The sequence below is a fragment of the Pectinophora gossypiella genome, chromosome 13 (assembly GCF_024362695.1).
Source record: "Pectinophora gossypiella chromosome 13, ilPecGoss1.1, whole genome shotgun sequence".
In the NCBI taxonomy this organism is placed as follows: domain Eukaryota; kingdom Metazoa; phylum Arthropoda; class Insecta; order Lepidoptera; family Gelechiidae; genus Pectinophora; species Pectinophora gossypiella.
The window spans coordinates 683,112-705,339 of record NC_065416.1 but is presented as its reverse complement, the minus strand read 5'-3'; the positions used below and the strand labels follow the sequence as shown (position 1 = coordinate 705,339).

Genomic DNA, 22,228 nt, shown 5'->3' with positions numbered 1-22,228 from the left:
TATCGCGTTGGTTTAACAGAAAGCATAGTGAAAGCGTGGGTTCTTAGCTCATCTTCCGACGCATGTATTTACCTCTGACTAGCCTCTTAGGAATAACATGTTACGTTGTGTTACAATAATCTCTCACTCTCTCTCACACTCTGTAGTACAGCAATAATCTCTCTCTATCTTTATTATGTAAACGGTTATCAGCCCATCGCCTTTAAAAAATCCATCCTAAAAATACCTTTGCTTAACATCATTAATTTTCGAAGGCCTCGACCTTTCCACTTAAGAAAATGATTTCGTTTCGCGTCATCACGCAGATGAGAGTACTCCAGGGAGCTGGCTGTCAAATACTTCTGGAAGAAACCTCGGAATGGGATTTAATTAATTCCCCGAATCCTCGGTTAGCACAAATATTTATTCTGTGGTTGGACTTGGGACCACGAAGTGAGAGACTTTTGATGTAGCCAAAGTAATGATTCACTTACCGTTATATATATTTTTTTCTTTATTTTTGAAGGAAGGTTTTACCTAAAGGCGTGACACCCTCATAATGAATAATTAAGTAAGAAAATCTTGAACTAGTTTTACACACAAAATTAAATAGAACTTTAGCATCTGCCGATTCTGGCCAAAATACTATTTATAATAGCGACATTGTAATTCCTAGACATACACCTTCGTAACGATCCATTCCGATCACACTCCACCGTAATGCGCGTCACATCTTCAATAATACCGCATAAGTCACAGTTTGGGCATATACATACATAAACTCACGCCTATTTCCCACCGGGGTAAGCAGAGACCATGGAATTCCATTTGCTTCGATCCGACATACTTCTCTTGCTTCCTCCACATTCATCAATTGTTTCGTTTCGTTTTTCGTTTAATAATGACGTGTCGGATGATGTCCTCGGGTTCGGTATCCCGATGGAACTTCGGCACGTATTAACTACATGGCTGGACAAAAGAAACGACACATACATCCATAAACTCACGCCTATGTGCCTACAGAGTAAGCAGAGTCTCATCAATTGGGTCATACACGCACGCTGCCGGTTTAGAGTAGATCGTACTAAACCTTCTCTAAGGACATTTTGGATTAGTCAATGAAAGTCCTTCTACGTCTAAGCCTTCCTCTGCCAGCTCTACCAACAACTTTAAATAACTTGCTTTATATACCGCATTCGTAATCCTATTATCCTGCGTCCGTTCTACGTGTCCAAATCAACTTGACTTTCTCATTCTTAGGGTGCTACCAGACCAATCGATCGATCATCGATCGACGGCATCGATCAACGTCGATCGAAGTTGATCGACTGATCTGGTAACTTTAATTGATCGTCAGATACTGTTCGATTAAGCAATCGATCGGTTGCCGGGCGATGACAATAATCGATCCGTCGTCGGTCTGGTAGAAACTATCGATCGACGTCGACTATTCTATTTTACCATCGATCGATGGTCGACCGATTGGTCTGGTAGAAACTATCGATCGACGTCGACTATTCTATTCTACCATCGATCGATGCTGTCGATCGATGATCGATCGATTGGTCTGGTAGCACCCTTAGTCAGAATAATCATATTTTAGACCACATCTCTCTCTTATCATAATATTGTAACTATAAATAACCTACTTATATTATGTTTATGCAATGTTTTAAAACGCTACCTTCGTGGCCATAACCTGATCAATCTCATAAATTCCACTTCGCGTATCAATCCTCATTAACCATCTATTGGGAAAGCGTCAAGACTGTTCGATCATCCTACTAATTTGAATTCAAAGTGTATTCGACCAAATCACGGATGTAAGTATTTTTCTTTATCTATTTTGCTGTTCATCATTTTTGTGATAACCGGCTTAGCGGGAGTATATAGAAATTAAGTGAAGTGGAAAATATGTTGACAGTTGACTTGAAAGCTTGTTCTTGGAAACCGCAAAGTGAAGTGAACCGACAAATTACTCACATATCACATACATAATCTGTGATAGAACAAAAGAACAGCGGAACAGCACTTCAAAAATGCATTATTGCATGATGGCGCCATTTCTTGGATATGGACGAAACCAGCTCGTAAACTAGTTTTGAGTCCGCCACAAAGTTATTATAATAATCATCATCATCATCAGCCCATTAACGTCCCCACTGCTGGGGCACGGGCCTTCCCTATGGATGGATAGGGAGATCGTGCCTAACCATCACGCGGGCCCAGTGCGGATTGGTGGTTATTAACGACTGGTAATGCAGCCAACGGTTTAACGTGACTTCCGAAGCACGGAGGAGCTCGAGATTAAAACTTTTTTTTTGTGGTCACCCATCCTATAACCGGCCTTTGCGAAAGTTGCTTAACTTCAACAATCGCAGACCGAGCGCGTTTACCGCTGCGCCACCGAGCTCCTCCATATCATAATAATAATGAACCTTTATGTAACGTGAAAAAAAGTCTGCTTTACAATATTCAAAAATACAACTTCAAACAGATATTTGAATAATTCTGACACGTCGAGCTGAGCTTATTTCGTTCTTATTATTCCACTCAAAGATCACAATTGATCTTTTGATCTTCAATATCGTACAACATTTAAATAAACCCATCCGTTGACGAAAATACGGGATCCCGTCACGCAATGGCTTCGCGTGGAAAATTTGCGTTCAAAAAGAATAAAAACAGCATGTCTCCCATTACTGGCGTATTCATTACTCCCGTATTCATTATTCATTGTATTCAATACCTCTGAATACGAAATCACGAATTTAAACACTAGAAAACCAAATACGGATTCAGATAATTTGATTGGAAAGGAATGAAACTCAATAAATTTAATAAAGTGCGGGGGAAAGTCAATTCTTGGAATTGAATACTAATGTCGAGTTTTTTTTTGGGGAAATTAAGGAAAATTGTTTCTGAACCTCTTGCCATGGAGTACGTGACGAAAATATAGAGCTTTCGATTTCGTTAGTAGGTTCCTACCCCCCCAAGCCTCAGGGCTTTAGCCTAGTTGAAAACGATAACAAAAAAAAAAAACAATGCTATCGAATGAAATATAGGCTTGACATGTCACCTGGTCTAATGGATTTATGAGTTGTAGTTATGTATGAAATCTTAAGATTCATTATTCTTCTATCGTGTGAGTTGTGAGGTGAATTACCAACCTCATCAACTCTGGTGTCAGGGTTATTATTGAGCCGCCAAAGGCCCCTGACATGGCTCATATAACGACTACTTACTTACATCAGTAAGTAGTAACCGGGACCAACGGCTTAACGTGCTTTCCGAAGCACGGATCATGTTACTTTTTTGACAGTCAGGTGATCAGCCTGTAATGTCCTAACCAAACTAGGGATCACAGTGATTTTTGTGATATGTCCCCACAGGGATTCGAACCCGGGACCTCGGCATCGTGAGCCCAACGCTTTATTTCTTTGTTATCACACACTAAATGTAAAAGAACCGGAGTTTCTGAAAGAACTGTATTACAAAATAAATGATCATTCTAATCTTCTATCGTGTAGGTTGTAAGGCCAAGAAACTTAGTAATAATAATAGTATGTAATCGTTTTTAGTTCACTCCCATAGTGCTTACAGGGATAATCGCCTGTTGGTGTCACCGTTACTTTTACATCTGCGTGTTGACTTCGGCCCCACGCACATGTTTCAAAAGTTCGGGGCTCCACAGTCCTGAGATATTGAAAACGATATAAAAATAATAATAACAGTTTAGTTCGGATTTCGGAAAAATACACATAAAGTGATAGTTACGATTACAGATAACAAATTATCACAACTTACCAAGGAATAAGCTAGTTTCCAACTAGTCAAATCAGTTACTTTTTACATCACGACTATACGCGGAATTACTATGGAATTTGTCTGAAAAATCACACTGTGACTTCATAGAAAAACATGATGAAATGTAGATTTTTTATTAAAATATATAAGTTAAATAAAAAAGAGAAAATGTTTTTTGGTAGTTTTAGACCTGTCTTTATTAAAATTAGTATCAATTAGTAATTAGAATTTCATAATTTATCATTGAGCTACGATACTACCCAATTATTCGTGGAAGATAATTATACTGTGCTACGACCCTGTTATTATGTCACATTTGCGTTTCAAAAGATCACGCCTATTTCCCATTGGGGTAGGCAGAGACTCGGAATTCCATCTACTACGATCCTGACACACCATTTTCGCATCTTCCACTCTCATCAAAGACTCAGATAGTAAGATGAAAGCACATAACTTGTATAAATTCAGATATCTAAATGTATAAAAGGAGAAACTGACTGACTGACATATCAACGCACAGCCTAAACGGCTAAACGTAGGCACTTGAAATTTGGAAGGGACGTAGCTTAGGTACCGTAGAGGTGCACTAAGAAAGGAATTCCCGGAATTCCCACGGGAACGGGAATTAGCGAGAAAATCCTTTTGTATGAAAAATCTAAACCGCTTAAGTTAGACGCTTGAAATTTGGCATGCAAGCACCTAAGTAAACTTAAGCTTAATTGCAACAGGATATTGCAAAATTCCCACGGAAAAGGGAGTTAGCGGGAAAAACATTTGTATGAAAAAATCGAAACCGCGTAAGATAGATGTTTTCAATCTAGCTTGCATGCATACCTTAGTAAATATAAAGTTTAGTTATGGCTGTACTTTGAAAAATGGGAGTTAGCGGGAAAAACAATAAAGAACTAAACTGCATAAGTTAGATGCTTGAAATTTGATATGCACTCCCACACACACAAAGATCTCTCTTTTATAACACGCCACGCGGACGAAGTCGCGGGCAAAAGCTAGTATCTCAATAAAATTGCTGAATAAAGTATTATTGTTATGTTTGTCATTTCCATATCTCGGGACTATGAAGTCCCGGACTTTTGGAAGGCGTACGTGGGGCCGAAGCCAACACGTAGAGGCCCCATTTTCCAAATTAGTCCAATCGATTCTGTCCTACATAACTGTACTTACCTATAAAGAGACAATTAAAACGATAAAAATTCTGACTCGGACCGGACTTGCACCCACAGCTTTTGTCAAGCCGAGACGAGCGTGTTAACCATATTATTAATAGCCCTCAATGTCCCACTGCAGGGCAATAGCCTCTCTTCCCTTCTTCCACTCCTCCCTGTCTCCAGCTTGTTCGTGCTACCGTTTCGAAAAGCAGTCTAAATCGTCGTGCCATCTTTTTCGTGGCCTTCCCCGACGTCTGACAGCATAATTTGCAGGAACCTACTCTGTAGCTTTTCTGGTCCAGAGGTCGGGCATTCGGGCAACATGTCCAGCCCAGTCCCATTTCAAGCAGGCAGCCTTTTCGCTACGTCTGCTATTTTAGTTTAAAAAAATAGTAAAGAAAAAAAGGAATAAAGTATAAAAATTTGAAATTCTTAAAAGATTCTACCGATATAAATCAGTTACAAGGGACTGCAAAGTGAAAATGCATGTATGCACTGATGGCTTAAAGCTGTCTCCTCACGAGAATATTATATATTTTAAATCTACTTGCATTCTCGTTCATAAGTCGGGTAATAAAGCATTTCCTGCTACAGAACTGTCATCCACAATCCAATCTAAAACGACATCGGTGTTAACGGCACTGCACATACTATCCAAGCTGTCAGCCCGCTCGGTTATTCCTTTATTGCTTTCATTTCACATACAATCCTTTCCCGACTCGATTGAGTTATTGCCAGAAACAAATAAATGGATTTTACACTTTTATACTTGGTTATTTTTGTAGTGACACCGTACGGTGAACACTGGAAGGACGATTCAGCTATCAAGTGGATTTTTCCATCGTAAAAGTAAAAAAAAAGTACATATAACAAGACGATGTAGTGACTAAAATTGAGAAGAGAATGTTAAGTTGTTTTGGACTCGTAGAGCGGATGAAGGATGATAGGATAACAGTATAATATATAAAGCAACGGTTGGTGGTAGGACTGGCAGAGGAAGACCTAGGAGGACATACATTGAACAAATTGGAGATGTCCTTAGAAAAAATTCAGTATGAACTCTGAACCAGCGTACATGTAGGAAACGATTGATGAATGAAAGAAGCAAGAGTAGTGTGTCAGGATCGAAGCAAATGGAAATTTCATAGTCACTGCTTATCCCGGTGGGAAATACGCGTGAGTTTACAAATAAATTCATGAATTTAGCGTCGGAGAAATCCGGATGATGTTAACTCAGAATCATGAACCGAATTATCCCCCTCAGTATTCGTGACAGTCGGTGTAAAGTAGCAATATTGCGCGACTGCTACCAACGTCTTAACACGTCATGATTTATTAAAATACAGCCCCGGGTTCACAGGAAATTGATGAGAAAGCCTCACATTTCAACTCTATTCCGTCAAGATTTAGTAATTGGACGATAAGACAATGATTAATCGGTACCAGCTCAGATTTGTCTCGCTAAGCCTGCGTGGATTTTGTTCGTATAAATTATATCGGATGCCGAATTCTGAGGGCTTGCCCATTTATCTTACATAATAATTATAATGTATGTTAATTATGCGAACAGCCTGTATAGACAGGCGTCCTTCACCGCACCACTGCAAGTTGGTGGAGGTGTTTTTATACGGGACCAACGGCTTAGCGTGCTCTCCGAAGCACGGAATTATCTTGATTTTTTGGGTTGCCACCTTGCCAAACAAGGAACAGTCTCACAAAGTGATTTCGACAATGTCCCCGTTGGAAATCGAACCCGGACCAGATTGTGAGCCCAACGCTTTACGCTCTAGACCACTGTGGATTTTACATACTTGTCGTTAATACAAGATAAGTTAATTGATTGGCTGCTAGGAACACTTGTCCTTGAAAGGAGGTAAACATCTCTGCTAAAGAAACTGTTTATTTTTATACTAAGCTGTTGTAGCTTTAGAAAAATTCTTTATTGGCATTCCATTTTCGACTGCTAAAGACTTTAAGTCATCTCCTGCACTCGCTCAATCACCTGTAAGGAAGCACATAAATATGTCCAAAGTTATCCAGTCCTAGAGGAACGTCCTAAGGTTTTTCTAGCAGCTTCTTTTTCCCAGCTATAACAGGTCGTGAGAAGCTACAAGTTTTAAGTGAATGAGACGTTCGTTATGGGAAAAAGTGTAACTATGTTAACTCAGTAGTTAACATCATCAATTTATATAAGACATCCCAGTCCCACGAGGGAACATAATCTTCTATCGTGCGGGTTGTGAGGTGGCTGACCAACCTCATCAACCCTGGTGTCAGGGTTACTATTGAGCCGCCAAAGGCCCCTGACGTGACTCGAATAACGACTACGTACTTACATCAGTAAGTAGTAACCGGGACCAACGGCTTAACGTGCCTTCCGAAGCATGGATCATCCTAATTCTGGACAATCAGGTGATCAGCCTGCAGTGTCCTAACCAAACTAGGGGTCACAAAGTGATTTGTTCACACCGGGATTCGAACCCGGATCATGAGCACGCTCAACCACTGGACCACGGAGGCCGTCGGAGGGAACATAATAGAAACGGATTAATAATTTGATGAGTCAAGCTCTAACTAAGCCAATTGCAAGCTTAGCAGAATAACATAGTGTAGTATATTCAGAAGGATATTAATAAATAAAACGTTATTGTTTTTTTGGCTTATATTTTGTTGTTATAACGTAGATAAACATAACAGCCTCCGTGGTCTAGTGGTAAGAGCGTTAGGCTCACGATCTGGAGGTCCGGGTTCGATTCCCGATGGGGACATTGTCGAAATCACTTTGTGAGACTGTCCTTTGTTTGGTAAGGACTTTTCAGGCTTGAATCACCTGATTGTCCGAAAAAGTAAGATGATTCCGTGCTTCGGAAGGCACGTTAAGCCGTTGGTCCCGGCTATTAGCCGTAAAAATACCTCCACCAACCCGCAGTGGAGCAGCGTGGTGGAGTAGGCTCCATACCCTCTCCGGTTGATTGAGAGGAGGCCTGTGCCCAGCAGTGGGACGTATATAGGCTATTTATGTATGTAGATAAACATACATTCGCGCCTATTTCCCATTGGGGTAAGACACTATGGAATTCCACACAGAAATCAGAATCATTAATTTAACGTACCTAATTATCATGGATAAACTTGTTGACGGTCAATGTAACATTTTTGAATTTACATCATTTCGCAAGGTGTTATGGCTGTGGAGAAGAAATGAGGGTACATTACAAGTTATTTAATACATACATACATAAACTCACGCCCGTAATCCCAAATGGGGTGGGCAGAGCCACAAGTAATCAAAGACAACTTGCAGCCACTGTTGATACGAAGTCCTAAGATGGATATGATGAACCTTATGGTGATAAGGGATCAGCCTAAGTTATTTAATAACTAGAGGAACACATTTAATACCAGACATTTTTATAATTTAGGTAATTATTAATCTTATAATAAGCTTTTTTACATAAAGTAAGCTTCACGTGAGCTTGAAATTTATTTTCTGACAAATTTAAAATATTATCTAGTATTTTATTGTAAAAACGTATACATAACCCCAAAAAATCTAGAATTTGGAATAGCAATTTTCTTTTTACCCACGACGGAACGGAGCAGGTATATGCGTTTAGGGTGAGAGATGTTTGTTTGTGTGTGCGTTTGTGCAAAAGTAATGTTCCAGCATATCTTCTAAACTAATGATCCGATTTTGATGTGGTTTTCAATAACGGGTTTGTGTTTGATGAGTTCATGTTTATAAGACAGGTTTTATGGCTGTAACTCACTAGGGGGCGCCACAATATTAGTGCAAGTATAGCCCCCGACGGATATTCCTCGGTTATGTATTATGGTAAAATTATTATCGCTACATTTAAGTATATCTTCGAGAAACAGACACGTTAGGAAAAAACTGTAAACATTTATATTCATTGTTTAGGTGTTTAAGTATATCTATTACCGATGTCTCGAGATATCAACTCTTTTTTAGAAAGTATTTTTTAGTCTATTATAATATTTCGTTACATAATAATTGGGTTAAGTCGGGCGTTTTGAGTTATTTTATTCTTTTTCGAAGAGATTTTTACCGTCGTGGGTTTTTTTCAAAATTTTTAATTTTGCTTAATTTTTTATTTCTTTGTAATGTAAGTATGCCTTTCACAGTTTCTCGGAAGGACTTCCACTTGCTTCGCTCCTGACAAACTTCTCTTGCTTTCTTCTCTTGTTAGGTACTAATATAATATTAAAACTACTGTTGTTAAATACAAAAATGATATATGACAAGGGTGTACAGTCATGAGCAATATAATGTACCCACTTTAGGACTCTGTCGCACTAACATATTTGGCATTTAGTGAGCCTTACAGTTCAATTTGTCAAAAAAGTTAACGTGACATGGTACCAAAGTGTATACATATTAATGCTCGTGACTGTATGTGGTAGGGTTGGAAGACGAAGACCGAGACCATACCGCGATCAGAACCAGGATGTTTTAAGGAAAGCCAAGGTGAAGAGACTCTAAATTGGCGAACGTGCACGAAGTCTTTGATGAGAGCTGATGAAGCGAAAGTGCTTGTGTCAGAATCGTAGTAAATTACAGAATTTACTTTACGGTTTCTGCCCAACCCAAAAGGAATAAGGCGTGATCTTATATGTATGTTATGCAATTATATTTATTTAATTTTCACTAACACAGTTGCCTAGACCATTGGAGACGGCGATACGGCTCACCATGTTGATCTAACAGAAACCAACCTATCATGTTGGTCTTACAAAAACCACCTTGAGGTGTGGGTACTTAGTTCATCTTGCGAGCTTATGTTATGTTTTTTTTTTTGCGAATAACGTGTTTTTTCTTTTATTATTTCACTCAATCATCTTTTATTTTTTTGTTACAGGCATAACACTACATCTGGAGCTTGCAATTGGAAAATAAGGTTTGTTTTTTAGTCCCAACGTACAACGATCCGTGCTTCGGAGGGCACGTTAAGTAGTCGGTTCTGGCTACTACTAATTTAAGTATGTAATCGTTACGCCATGTCAAGGGCCTTCAACTCAGAATCATGGCCTAAATCATCCCTAACAGTTTTCTTTACGATGTCACTAACACTCTGTATAAATAAGAACATTCTAGATATAATAGTCCTGTAAACCAAGTACTATTAACATAAACAGCTACATTATAAACTTACATAAATGCTGGTTTAGTGCAATGTATTTCGAACAAGAGAATTTCATGAATTTCATGAATGTCACGCAACCGTGCAATGAACATTTCGTACGGTTTCCGCGTTTTTCGCCCAGTTTTGTCCTACTTCCACTTCGCCGTTTCTGGTAGTAAAATTTACTTATTTCACGGTCTTTATATTTCAGGAAATTGTTCCATAAATTACGCGTTAATGGTTTTTTTTACAAAAAAAAATGTATTTGGTAGCGTTCAATTCAAAGGAAAAATGATTTCTGCTGGATTATAAAAAGAGTGAATTCATTTCTTAGCTGCACGTCATTCCGGGTGTTTTCTAAAAACCGACTCGCTACGCTTACACGAGAGTCGAGGCAGCGTCGCGGTGGAGTCGATATCGGCGTCGCAGCGGCGTCAAGTGGGCGTCGCAGCGGCGTCAAGTCGGCGTCGCTGCGGCGTCGAGTCGGCGTCGCAGCGGCGTCAAGTGGGCGTCGCAGCGGCGTCGAGTCGGCGTCGCTGCGGCGTCGAGTCGGCGTCGAGTCGGCGTCGCTGCGGCGTCGGAGAGCGGACGCGGTGGAGGCGCCGCTGGGGCACTCGCCGCCATAATTTAAATTCAAATAATTTTATATTCAGACCATAATAACGTCCATAGAAAAATAATTAATAAAAATTACAAATTAAAATTAAATTAGATGGATGGTACCAACTGGTTGAACCAAGAGCAATCCAGAGTGTGACCACCTAAAATCTATGCCTGGAATCCTGAATCCTTATTGTCTCAGCGTAACAGTTTTCTTCCAAACTTCGAATCATCATCTCCATAGCATTATCCCGTTTTTCCCAAGGTCCGCTTACCTAACCTGAAGATTTGACAGGCCCGGTTTTTTATAGAAGCGACTGCCTGTCTGACCTTCCAACCCGAGAAGAGAAAACTAGCCCAATACAGGTTAGGTCACATACCTCCGAAAATGCATTTCTTGGGAATCCAAACATGAAATTTGAAAATCATTGGTTTAGGCCTGTGCTGGATTCGAACCTGCGACCTCAAAGTGAGAGGCAAGCGTTCTACCAACTGGGCTACCACGGCTCTTCCAAACTTGGAATAAAAACAGAAATGTTTTCACCTCACCAGACAGGGATAGCTATACCACGAGAGTGTAAACGAGTTTCGTGTACTCTGTTTGTTTACAAATGTAAAAATGGAACAAAGGGGGTAAGAACGAGTTTGATACAGAGTAGAGGGTTCGGTACAGTTCTTTATTTACTAGTAGGTAGAGTCGAACCTCAAACGATATACCTGACTCCATAATGAACTGTCAGAACGCCGATATTTTATGTAGTCAGCTATATCTTATATATTAACGGTGCGCTGCCGCACCAACGCCGGCAGGCGAGTACCTCTACGTCGTATTCTCTCTCAATACAATGATTCATTTCATTTTATAGACATATTCAATTTATCTAGTTCTAAATTTAAAAAATCTATTATTCAAGCCCTGAGCTGATTTATTTTTTGTTTAATTTATAACATAACTAATTCACTAATTCATTTCATTCATTAATTGCACTAATTCTATTTCTCTTTTGTTTTGTATTTTGTTTTTTCCTGTTTGTGCAATAAAGTATTTGTTATGTTATGTTATGTTAACCTATTTCAACTCACTAGACGACATTGTAAACTAATACGTGGATAATGTGGTTGATTGTACATGGACTTAATGTGAAAAATCATACACCTATTGTTAATATATCATGTATAATTGTTTATTATCCCATGAAAATAAATAAATATATCGATTTACGGGGCGAACGAGGGATTTTCCAATCGACGTTCCCCAAACACACGATAGATGGCGTTGTTCACTTTCAACGTGGTAATTACCTATTTTCTCATTGCTGGGGTATATAATTATTTAAATTTTAATATAATGGCAGAAGCATAATATAAAACTAATTCTTTCTTATTATATGAATCACATTATGTATTGAATTATGTTGCTACCTATATTGCTTCTCCTTATTTTGATCTGAATAATACGATCTGGTGAAGCTCGCGGGAAGCTGCTTGATATGGGCAGCGCAAGACCGATCGTCGTGGAGATCCTTGGAGGAGGCATATGACCAGCAATGGGCGTCGTACGGCTGATGATGATGATGAATAATGGGTGGAAGTTGTAATTGTACCTTGGTGTAATAAACCCTTTCATTCAGTCATCAAAGATAAAAGATGCATAATATGTCTGGTATCCATGAAATTAGAAGTTTAAACGTAGAAGAAACTTTACGACGCTATTTATCGTGTTTTTGGGGAACGCCGATTAGAAAATCCCTTATTGCAAATTATTTCCAAAAGTCTTTCCATTTTTAAACAGTCTGTGATTTGTCTTTCCATTATTTGTATCATAGATTCGAGGAGATCCGGGTTGCTCTGTGGTCATTTCTTTTTTTTTGGAAATTCTTTTTTTAAATTAATTTTACATACTGTGTGTATTTTAATATAAGCCACACTTAATCACTATGTTACTTATACACTTTATTAGGCTAAAGTTGCTCGAATCTCAAACTTTACAAAATCAAAAATGCTCTGTGATCATTAAAGATTTTTGCTCTCGGAATGCTATCTAACAAGAAATTGATTGTGTTCCTCTAGTTATAAAATAACTTGTAATGTACCCTAATTGATTTAAAAGATGTGTTGCTGTTGCAGTTTCTTGTCATTTCTTTTCCTCAGCCATAACACCTTACGAAATGACGTAAATTAAAAAATGTTACATTGACCTTCAACAAGTTTATCCATGATAATTACGTTGAATAAATGATTCTGATTTCCGATTTCAAGAAGCACCCATTTGGCAACGGTACCCCAAAGAACTCCCATAAAACTCCCATGGTAATGTAATGGTAACAACGATGGGGTGAAGGGGGCTCATCATGTATCGATGGTTTGGTGGAGTTTGGAGGAAATCCAGATTTGCATACAGATAGCTTCCCCAGGGACACATTGCGTTCGACCCAAATTTAATGGCAACCTAATTTAGAAATTAGATTAGTATTGCTCTTATACAAATAAAATGAAATCCGCGATAGCTCAGTTCGGAGAACGCGTGACTTGCATCGTATTGTCACGGGCTCTAATCCACTGAACTCCAATTTATGAGTTTGAATTTAAGTTTGGACCAGGATTTGTCTCCGGTTAATGGCAACAGGCTCGCCCTCTATTACACAGGACATAAATGAAGCTGGCGAAGATGGCTGGTGAAGGTGTACTATACACATCTGCCTACCTCTTCAGGGATACAGGCGTGATGCTATGTTGAGTTATGTAAATACGCATCATAGTACCGAATGGATTTTGATGGTAAATCCCCTGTGAGTTAGTTTGGAACCTACGTTATTTATAGAACCATGTAAAATGTACTTTCTTAAACCGGCTTAAAGTACAAAAACAAGAATGTGTCTTGGTTACTATTTATGAGCAAATTAACTGTAATTAATTAAATAATCAATAAGGTAATTGAGGAGCTCGGTGGCGCAGCGGTTAACGCGCTCGGTCTGCGATTGTTGAAGTTAAGCGACTTTCGCAAAGGCCGGTCATAGGTTGGGTGACCACAGAAAAAAAAGTTTTCATCTCGAGCTCCTCCGTGCTTCGGAAGGCACTTTAAGTCGTTGGTCCCGGCTGCATTAGCAATCGTTAATAACCACCAATCCGCATTGGGCCCGCGTGGTGGTTTAAGGCCCGATCTCCCTATCCATCTATAGGGAAGGCCCGTGCCCCAGCAGTGGGACGTTATTGGGCTGGTGATGATGGTGATGATGAATTAAATAATCTACACAAAACAAGTAAAGAGACCATTGCCGCTATATTCGCCGAAGAAAACTAAAATGTAGCTGGTGCTCGCCAAACTCTTATGGAAAGTTTGTAGTATAAAAAACCTAGCTAATGAGGCACGGCGCAAGAAATTCCTCAAAAACCGAAATCAAAATCGAACCTTCAAGAAGAGTGTATGTATTACACTCACACTTATTTCCCACTGGGGTAAGCAGAGACTATGGAATTCCTTTTGCTTCGATCCTGACATACTTGTTATGCTTTCTCCACATCCATCAATCGCTTCATACACGCACGCCGATTCAGAATAGATCGTACTGAAACTTTTCTAATGACATCTCCAATTTGGTTAATGTACGTCCTTCTACTCGTAGGTCTTCCTCTGCCAGCCCTACCGAAAAACCTTCGTTTTATATACTGACCTTCAAACTAGTGTTGCCGCTCGATAGTGCCCTATCGATAGTTTACCAAAAAACGATAGTATCGATACTATCGATAGGCCTATCGGTTGGGTAGATGATTTTGGCTGTTTACTATCGATAGTAAAACTAACGATTTTTCGGCAACACTACTTCAAACCTTCAAGAATTCAAAGAAATAGCAGTAAAAAGATATGGATGGACTGACAAACGTTCCTGCCTAATGATAAAGTACCTACACTGGGATTTCTAAAGCTGGCTCTCATAAAAAAAAGTTATCGCAAAAAACGCAGCGACGCGTCTGGTTACGGATTTTTTAAACATACTTCTTACACTGACACTGGGATGAGCTTTTGAATTAATTCGAATGATAAATGGACGCATATAGGCGGCGTATAAATCACTTGTTTCATAATCTGATGTCCTCCCCTTAAATGATTTTAAAAAGAATTTCATAAAAAAAAGGTTTTTTTACCGTGATGAGTGAGGGTCATGACAGTTTTGTGAGCAATTAATAAATTATGCTCGGGCAGCATCTCTTATAAGGTACACTAGCGACCCGCCCCGGCTTCGCTCGGGTGCAACGCTGAGGAAAAACCTCAACATCACATTTACGACATCACATTAAAAACCTCAAAAATAACAGTATTTTTCCACTATTTGATGGATGTTATTATACATATAAACCTTCCTCTTAAATCACTCTATCTATTAAAAAAAACCGCATCAAAATTCGTTGCGTAGTTTTAAAGATTTAAGCGTACATAGGGATATAGGGACAGAAAAAGCGACTTTGTTTTACACTATGAAGACTGGAGTAATCACTAAATAACAAACATTACGAACATTTTCTTACTTAGCACCCAGGTTTCGAGTTCTGTTAGACCAAAACGTGATAGGTGGTCTGGTGGTGGCCGTCTATAATTTTTGAGCTAATTGTGTTAGTTCAGAACGGTACCTTTACTAAATGATATATCGTGAATAGTGAATGCTGATGTAGAGGTTGTGAACTTTATAATGTGTAGGAACATATTATGGGTGATGGTCTGATAATTTGTCACCACAGTACATCATAATCCAGTATATGCATCGACTCCTCGTCAGCTGCGTTTAAGCCCCATGTAATAGGGGCGAGGCTATTGCCATAAACTGGTCACAAGTCCTGGAAATCACGAGGTATCAATTATCTATTATTTAAGCAAAACCGTATCAAAAAGGCCTGCTAATTGTGTTCTTATAACTTATGGTTGCACCCACTCCATTTATACACATATAATTAATTAACAGCCTCCGTGGTCTAGTGATTAGAGCGTTAGGCTCACGATCTGGAGGTCCGGGTTCGATTCCCGATGGGGACATCGTCGAAATCACTTTGTGAGACTGTCCTTTGTTTGGTAAGGCTTGAATCACCTGATTGTCTGAAAAAGTAAGATGATTCCGTGCTTCGGAGGGCACGTTAAGCCGTTGGTCCCGGCTATTAGCCGTAAAAACACCTCCACCAACCCACATTGGAGCAGCGTGGTGGTATGTTCCATACCCCCTCCGGTTGATTGAGGAGAGGCCTGTGCCCAGCAGTAGGACGTATATAGGCTGTTTATGTATGTATGTATATATAATAATGTATTTCCGAAATTGACCCGTCTGGGATTCAAACCTAGCCTTTACACCTCAGAGGTCGCCAATAATGACAATCAACTTCCATTGCCTACTGTGGATTTTAATCAAAAGATTGGATGGAAAAATTCTCTTGGCTATCGGCCAAAGTAAAAAATCCTCTTATCGGTTATACGAACGGTCCAATTTTCAGCAACGAAGATAAGATCCCGGTAAGTACGCTACATTGCCTTTTTTCTCTCTTGAGATAGGCAATGAAGATTACAATAAAATCCAATATCAATAGTTTCAGTTCGAAAGCTTGATAAGTAATTTTAAAAGTCGATAAAGAACAAATTTATTTCTCAAAATTATTTAATTATTAAAATTATTCATTTTAATTATTAAAATTACAAGCACTTGGACTCTATAGCCAGGTGACCGGTAAACGTCAAGATGAACAGTCACATTTCTCTAAAATATTTTAAAATTCAAATTCAAAAAAACAGGTCCAGTGGTTGAAAGTTGGCTCCCGATCCGGAGATCCCGTGTTTGATTCCCGGTGGGGACATATCACAAAAATTACTGTGTGGTCCCTAGTTTGGTTAGGATTACTGGCTGATCACCAGATTGTCCGAAAGTAAGATGATCCGTGCTTCGGAAGGCACGTTAAGCCGTTGGTCCCGGTTATTACTGATGTAAGTAAGTAGTCGTTATATGAGCCATGTCAGGCGCCTTTGGCGGCTCAATAGTAATTCTGACACCAAGGTTGATGAGGTTGGTACTCTACCTCACAACCCACGCGATAGAAAAAGGAAGCAATTATAGAGGACCATTCCAATTTCAAATACACCGATTGACCGGCCATTCTGGCGCTCACAAAATGTAGCAGATTTCGAATAACGATGGTTGCCGCGCGCAGCCAATGCTATAAAATGGTCAATGGTGACTGGTCAGTGGCCCATTTGACCCGAGCCTGAAGGTTGCTCATTAATTAACTCCGGCACCACTTTTACATAAACAGCCTATACATATACGTCCCACTGCTGGACTCAGGTCAACCGAATCAACCGGAGGGGGTATGGATCATACTCCACCACGCTCCAATGCGGGTTGGTGGAGGTGTTTATACGGCTAATAGCCGAGACCAACGGCTTAACGTGCCCTCCGAAGCACGGAATCATCTTACTTTTTCGGACAATCAGGTGATTCTAGCCTGAAAAGTCCTTACCAAACAAAGGACAGTTTCACAAAGTGATTTCGACAATATCATATTCATATATATTCATATTCATTTATTCCTTAGAACAACTTTACATTGTGTTGGAAATAAAAATAAAAACAAGCTCAAACACATTACAATCTAAACCAACAGGGGGACTATTACTTACTTACAATATACCTAACAAACTATTACAACAAACACATTCAATACCCATCGGGAATCGAACCCGGACCTCCAGATCGTGAGCCTTACGCTCTAACCACTAGACCACGCACCACGTTCATTAGTAATCAATCCATCAGCTTTAGGCTTTCGATGTTACATCGTATATCATCATCATCATCATAATAAATTATCCAGGTACATTTATGTACAACGGTAATTAGGAAATGTCTTTTCGGTATGCTCGTTTATTTTCTCGATATAAAACATGATTCATAAGCAGATTATCAGCCTTTCTAGTCCATTGGTTGAGCGTCGAACCCTTGAAGAGGTTCAGGGTTATGACCCTGACTTATATCCTATTGGATATCATCACTAAAATCACTATGTGATCCCAAGTTTGATCAAGACATTACAGACTGATCACCTGATTGTCCGAAATTAAGATAACCCGTGCTTCGGAAGGCTCGCTAAGCCTTTGGTCCTGGTTACTATTTACTGATGTAAATCGTATGAGTCATGTCAGAGGCTTTTGGCGGTTTTATTACCTTGCCACCAGGGTTGCTGAGGTTGGTTATCCACCACACAACCCACACGATAGAAGTAGCTTAAAAAAATCTACATTTAATTATAATATATTATGTAACTACAGTATCAATATTATTATTAAAACACATAATAACGGGTTCTTACCGCGTTTAAATGGGGATATGAGACTCCCGATATTTCGACACTGTTGCAAGTGCCATGATCACGGGATGACTTCAGTCAGTCTCATATCCCCATTTAAACGCGGTAAGAACCCGTTATTATGTGTTTTAATTATGATAATAACCGCGTAAACTTAAAACAATGTATCAATATTATGTATGTTTTTATCCTTACTTCTGCTCCAGCACAAAAGTTCTATAAACATTTTTTTTTGTTGAATTTTTACACACTCGCGGCATCGTAACGGTTACACAGTCTCTCGAAATCTAGCGCGCCTAAGGGCGTTAGAGAGACGGGGCCCTCCACCACCCATGGTTCCAACATTCGGACCGAATCATCGGGACATGTGAACGTACTTGCTAGGTGCTCTTTTCCGATCACACTTTCTTGAGGTCCCTACAAGTTATAGGTGAGCGACTATAGCACTCCTCGTAATTATTCGACACGTCCGCTCATGACGATGGTTCGCGGTAGACTGCCCGACTAGAACGGCAGTGCACGTCCGCTCGACACGACGACTCCGTAGTGACTCTCTGACTTCACCCAGCTCTGGCCGTACGCCACCTTTCGTCGGAGCGTTGCAACTTCATGACAGAAATGATGTTACTTCATTTTAATTTCCGATTTGATCAATTTCTCTTCTTAATTCATAACTAATGCTGGCATGTATATGATAATCATTAAAGCTGTAGGTATATTATTACTCCCATCTCTGCTTTCTCAGCTCCACCTAAGCTTGTCTAACAAGCCATCCGATATTGAACTTGTTATCGTTTGCTGCTGACTCGACTCACAACCTTTACTTCATTACGGCTTTTTCGAGTCAGTTTTCTGAAAGGGTTTTGTTGTTAGCGATAAAAAATAAAGATCTTCAGACATTTAGGGTAGTATTATTATACTAAGCTGAGACTGCTCTCAAGACCTGTTTTTATACATATAAGAACGATCATATTGACATTATCTTGAGGGAAGTCTCGAAGCTGAGATTAGTTTATTAATACCACCCTTAGAGTACGGTCACGAGCATTAATATGTATACACTTTGGTACCATGTCACATTAACTTTTTTGACAAACTGAACTGTAAGTCTCACTAAATTTCAAATATGTTAGTGCGACAGAGTCGTAAAGTGAGTACATTGTATTGATCATGACTGTACGCGCTACAAAAGTGTTTCTTCCACCGCTGAACACGTGATGATCATTTATGATCCAAACAAATTTATTTATTACTATGTAGTACAATGGGGTGTTACATAGGCATAGGAAGTAAAACATGGACCCTGTAGGGCATAGCAACGTTGAAGGGAAGAGAAGAAGTCCCTAGGGACTTGGGATAATGCTAGCATTATCCCGTTTTTCAAAGGGTCCGCTTACCTAACTTGAAGATTAGACAACACCGGTTTTTTTATAGAAGCGACTGTCTGTCTGACCCTCCAACTCGTGAAGGGAAAACCAGCTCAATACAGGTTATGTCACATACCTCCGAAAATGCATTTCTCGGGAATGTGGGTTTCCTTACGATGTTTTCCTTCACCGCTGAGCACGTGATAATCATTTATGATCCAAACATGAATTCGAAAAAAATTCGACAATCATTGGTTTAGGCCTGGTGGATTCAAACCTGCGACCTCATAGTGAGAGGCAAGCGTTCCAGAATCCACGTTCATTGAGTATTATTATTAAGAAACCTTTATAGTATCGTAACAGTGAAATTCAGACAGTGAGCCATCATGGTTATAACGATTACGAGTTGATTCATTTACTTGTTCCTAATGCCTAGCGAAATAGCTATAATTATCGGAAAATAGGGGGAGATTAGTGACAGGGAGGGAGGGTTGGTAATCAGTGTGATGACTGTCAACATCACTGGCTGGCTATGATTAATAGTGCATGTTAATTTTGCAATTATTATAATAATATCCGTTCTTTTAGTTTATTTATGGACAACTACTGCCTTACCAATGTGAGACTTTCCAATCGACGTTCCCCAAACACACGATAGATGGCGTTGTTCACTTTTAACGTGATAATTACCTATTTTCTCATTGCTGGGGTACATAATTATTCAAAAATGTAATGTAATGGCAGAAGCATTTATAATTGTTGCTTGATATTTGGATCACATTATAGGGTTGCCAACACCACCGTGCCGCCGCGTTGGTGGAAACTAACCTAAAGTGAAGTATCCTCAACAATTTCAATAAACTTATAAACTCCTAGATAGCTGAAGCGTTAATAATTGGGATAGCTATCACAACTTCTGAATGAGATAAAACAAACTAACATGCTTCGAAGTACTTTATCATTAATGGCTTTCACTTCACTGGACCGTGAGTTCCGCACCCAAATAATTAATAAACTCCGCAAATTCGATCTGATTAAATGGAAATCGTAAAGCTAAGGAGATTAATGCTTGCTACACACGGAGTGGGGGAAAGCGGGGCAAGTAGGAGGCCGCGGTTTGGTTGCGTCGACACAAACAGGACACTCCTTACAAAAATCCGCCACCGCAACTATTATGATTATTCCTCATTTCTATCGTCAATTTGTGTATGTTTTGAGCCTAATTTTTAATTGTGTGGCATCATTTTCTAATAAATAAATAATTTATTTCTTTCAAAATATCTTTCTTCTGTGCGTGGGAGCAAGTCAGATAGTCTGCGCGCGCTCCCGCACTCCTTAACGACTTACGGCTTAAATACTAAAATGGCGTCCACTCCATCGGCGATAAGTAAATAAAGCTCGCTCCAACCCCCGCGGCACAGAGACTACTATCGAGAGCTTTGACCATATTGTTTATAGCCGTACGACGTTAATTTATCTGCATTCCCTGCGACTATTAGTCGAAGCCGTCGATATAATTCGCGCTGAGCGCGATACGGCTGCTGTGCCGCAGGGCAGGATTATATCGGTAGAAGAAAGTGTCCCGTACACGGAGTATTACTGTATGTTCTATGGTTTCGAACAAAATTCTATTTTTGATTAAAAGGTTTCAATCAAGCTCACGTGTTTGGTCTTAATAAATTTGAGTTCTAAACAGAATAATATAATAAAGTATTTGCAATTACAAGTCCACCGGAAAGTTGTAAGGTTCTAGAATGGCGACCACGTGTCGGATGACGCTCAGTGGGTAGGCCCGCTACAAGTTGGACCGACGATCTGGTGAAGGTCGCGGGAAGCCGCTGGATGCGGGCAGCGCAGGACCGATCGTCGTGGAGATCCTTGGGGGAGGCCTATGCCCAGCAGTGGGCGTCGTACGGCTGATGATGATGATGATGATGGAAAGTTATTACCGGATACCATTTTCATCCCTAAACGTTTCTAAAAAAGCTTACAGAAGTAGAGTTTAAAAGTTGAAGTATTGAAGAGTACACACGTGTATGCCTGGCGCTGCTAATACGTGGGTTTTTTTTATCCTTTTCCTGCCGGCAGGGCTAATCGGATTGTGAATGTAAAGGAAACGCTTCGAACTGAAAATCCAGGCTGTATTCCCTGATTACCTCGACACATTTGGAGATTGCTACTGGAAAAAGTAAAAAACTGTATTTTAAAATTTTCAGAAACCTACTACTGTTAGACAGAAGGGAATCGATCGACCTAATTCGACTGATCGATTACTAATAAACGTCACAACCCTAGCTCGCGTACTTTGACAAAAAAAATTACCGCGCATTAAAGCAATTGTAAAGTGTTATCTTTATTGAAATATTACTAAATGTACTGAAGTGGTCGTTCTGTATAACACTCGCTGATTCCTGTACACACCATCTAATTTTATTTTAAACAAAACGACACACACATCGACAGAAAAACAAATTTCGCTTGCTTATAAGATGACCCATGAGCAGAATGTTTATCTTAACCAGGAGTTTCTTGACCTTAAACACCCAACTGAAACTCAACAAGCAAGTAACTAAATAAATCGAACTTCAGAAGACCCCATTCACAACTTTCGCATCGAAATGGCGATATTCTATATCTGGCTTCTGAAGTTACGTTGAAAATAACCCCGTATGAAACGTACCTGACTCTGGTACGGAAAGCCGGCCAATTAATTTTAATTAGGTGTCGCAAACCTTCAGAATTTGTAGTACGGTCTCTGAGTGAATGTTTGAATAAACCAGAGTGCATAATTGCCAACGTAACAATTTGTGGGAAACGCCACGGTGAG

The 22,228-nt window shown here is 39.6% G+C and overlaps 1 protein-coding gene across 1 annotated transcript in view; it reads left to right on the top strand.

The window, feature by feature from the left end:
- Positions 1–22,228, top strand: part of LOC126371695 (metabotropic glutamate receptor 2-like) — a 274,917-nt gene that overhangs the window by 87,789 nt on the left and 164,900 nt on the right. Inside the window, exon 2 of the mRNA XM_050016996.1 lies at positions 9,833–9,871. The gene's annotated coding sequence lies outside the window, so the exon portion shown is untranslated. The remainder of the gene's footprint in view (positions 1–9,832; positions 9,872–22,228) is intronic.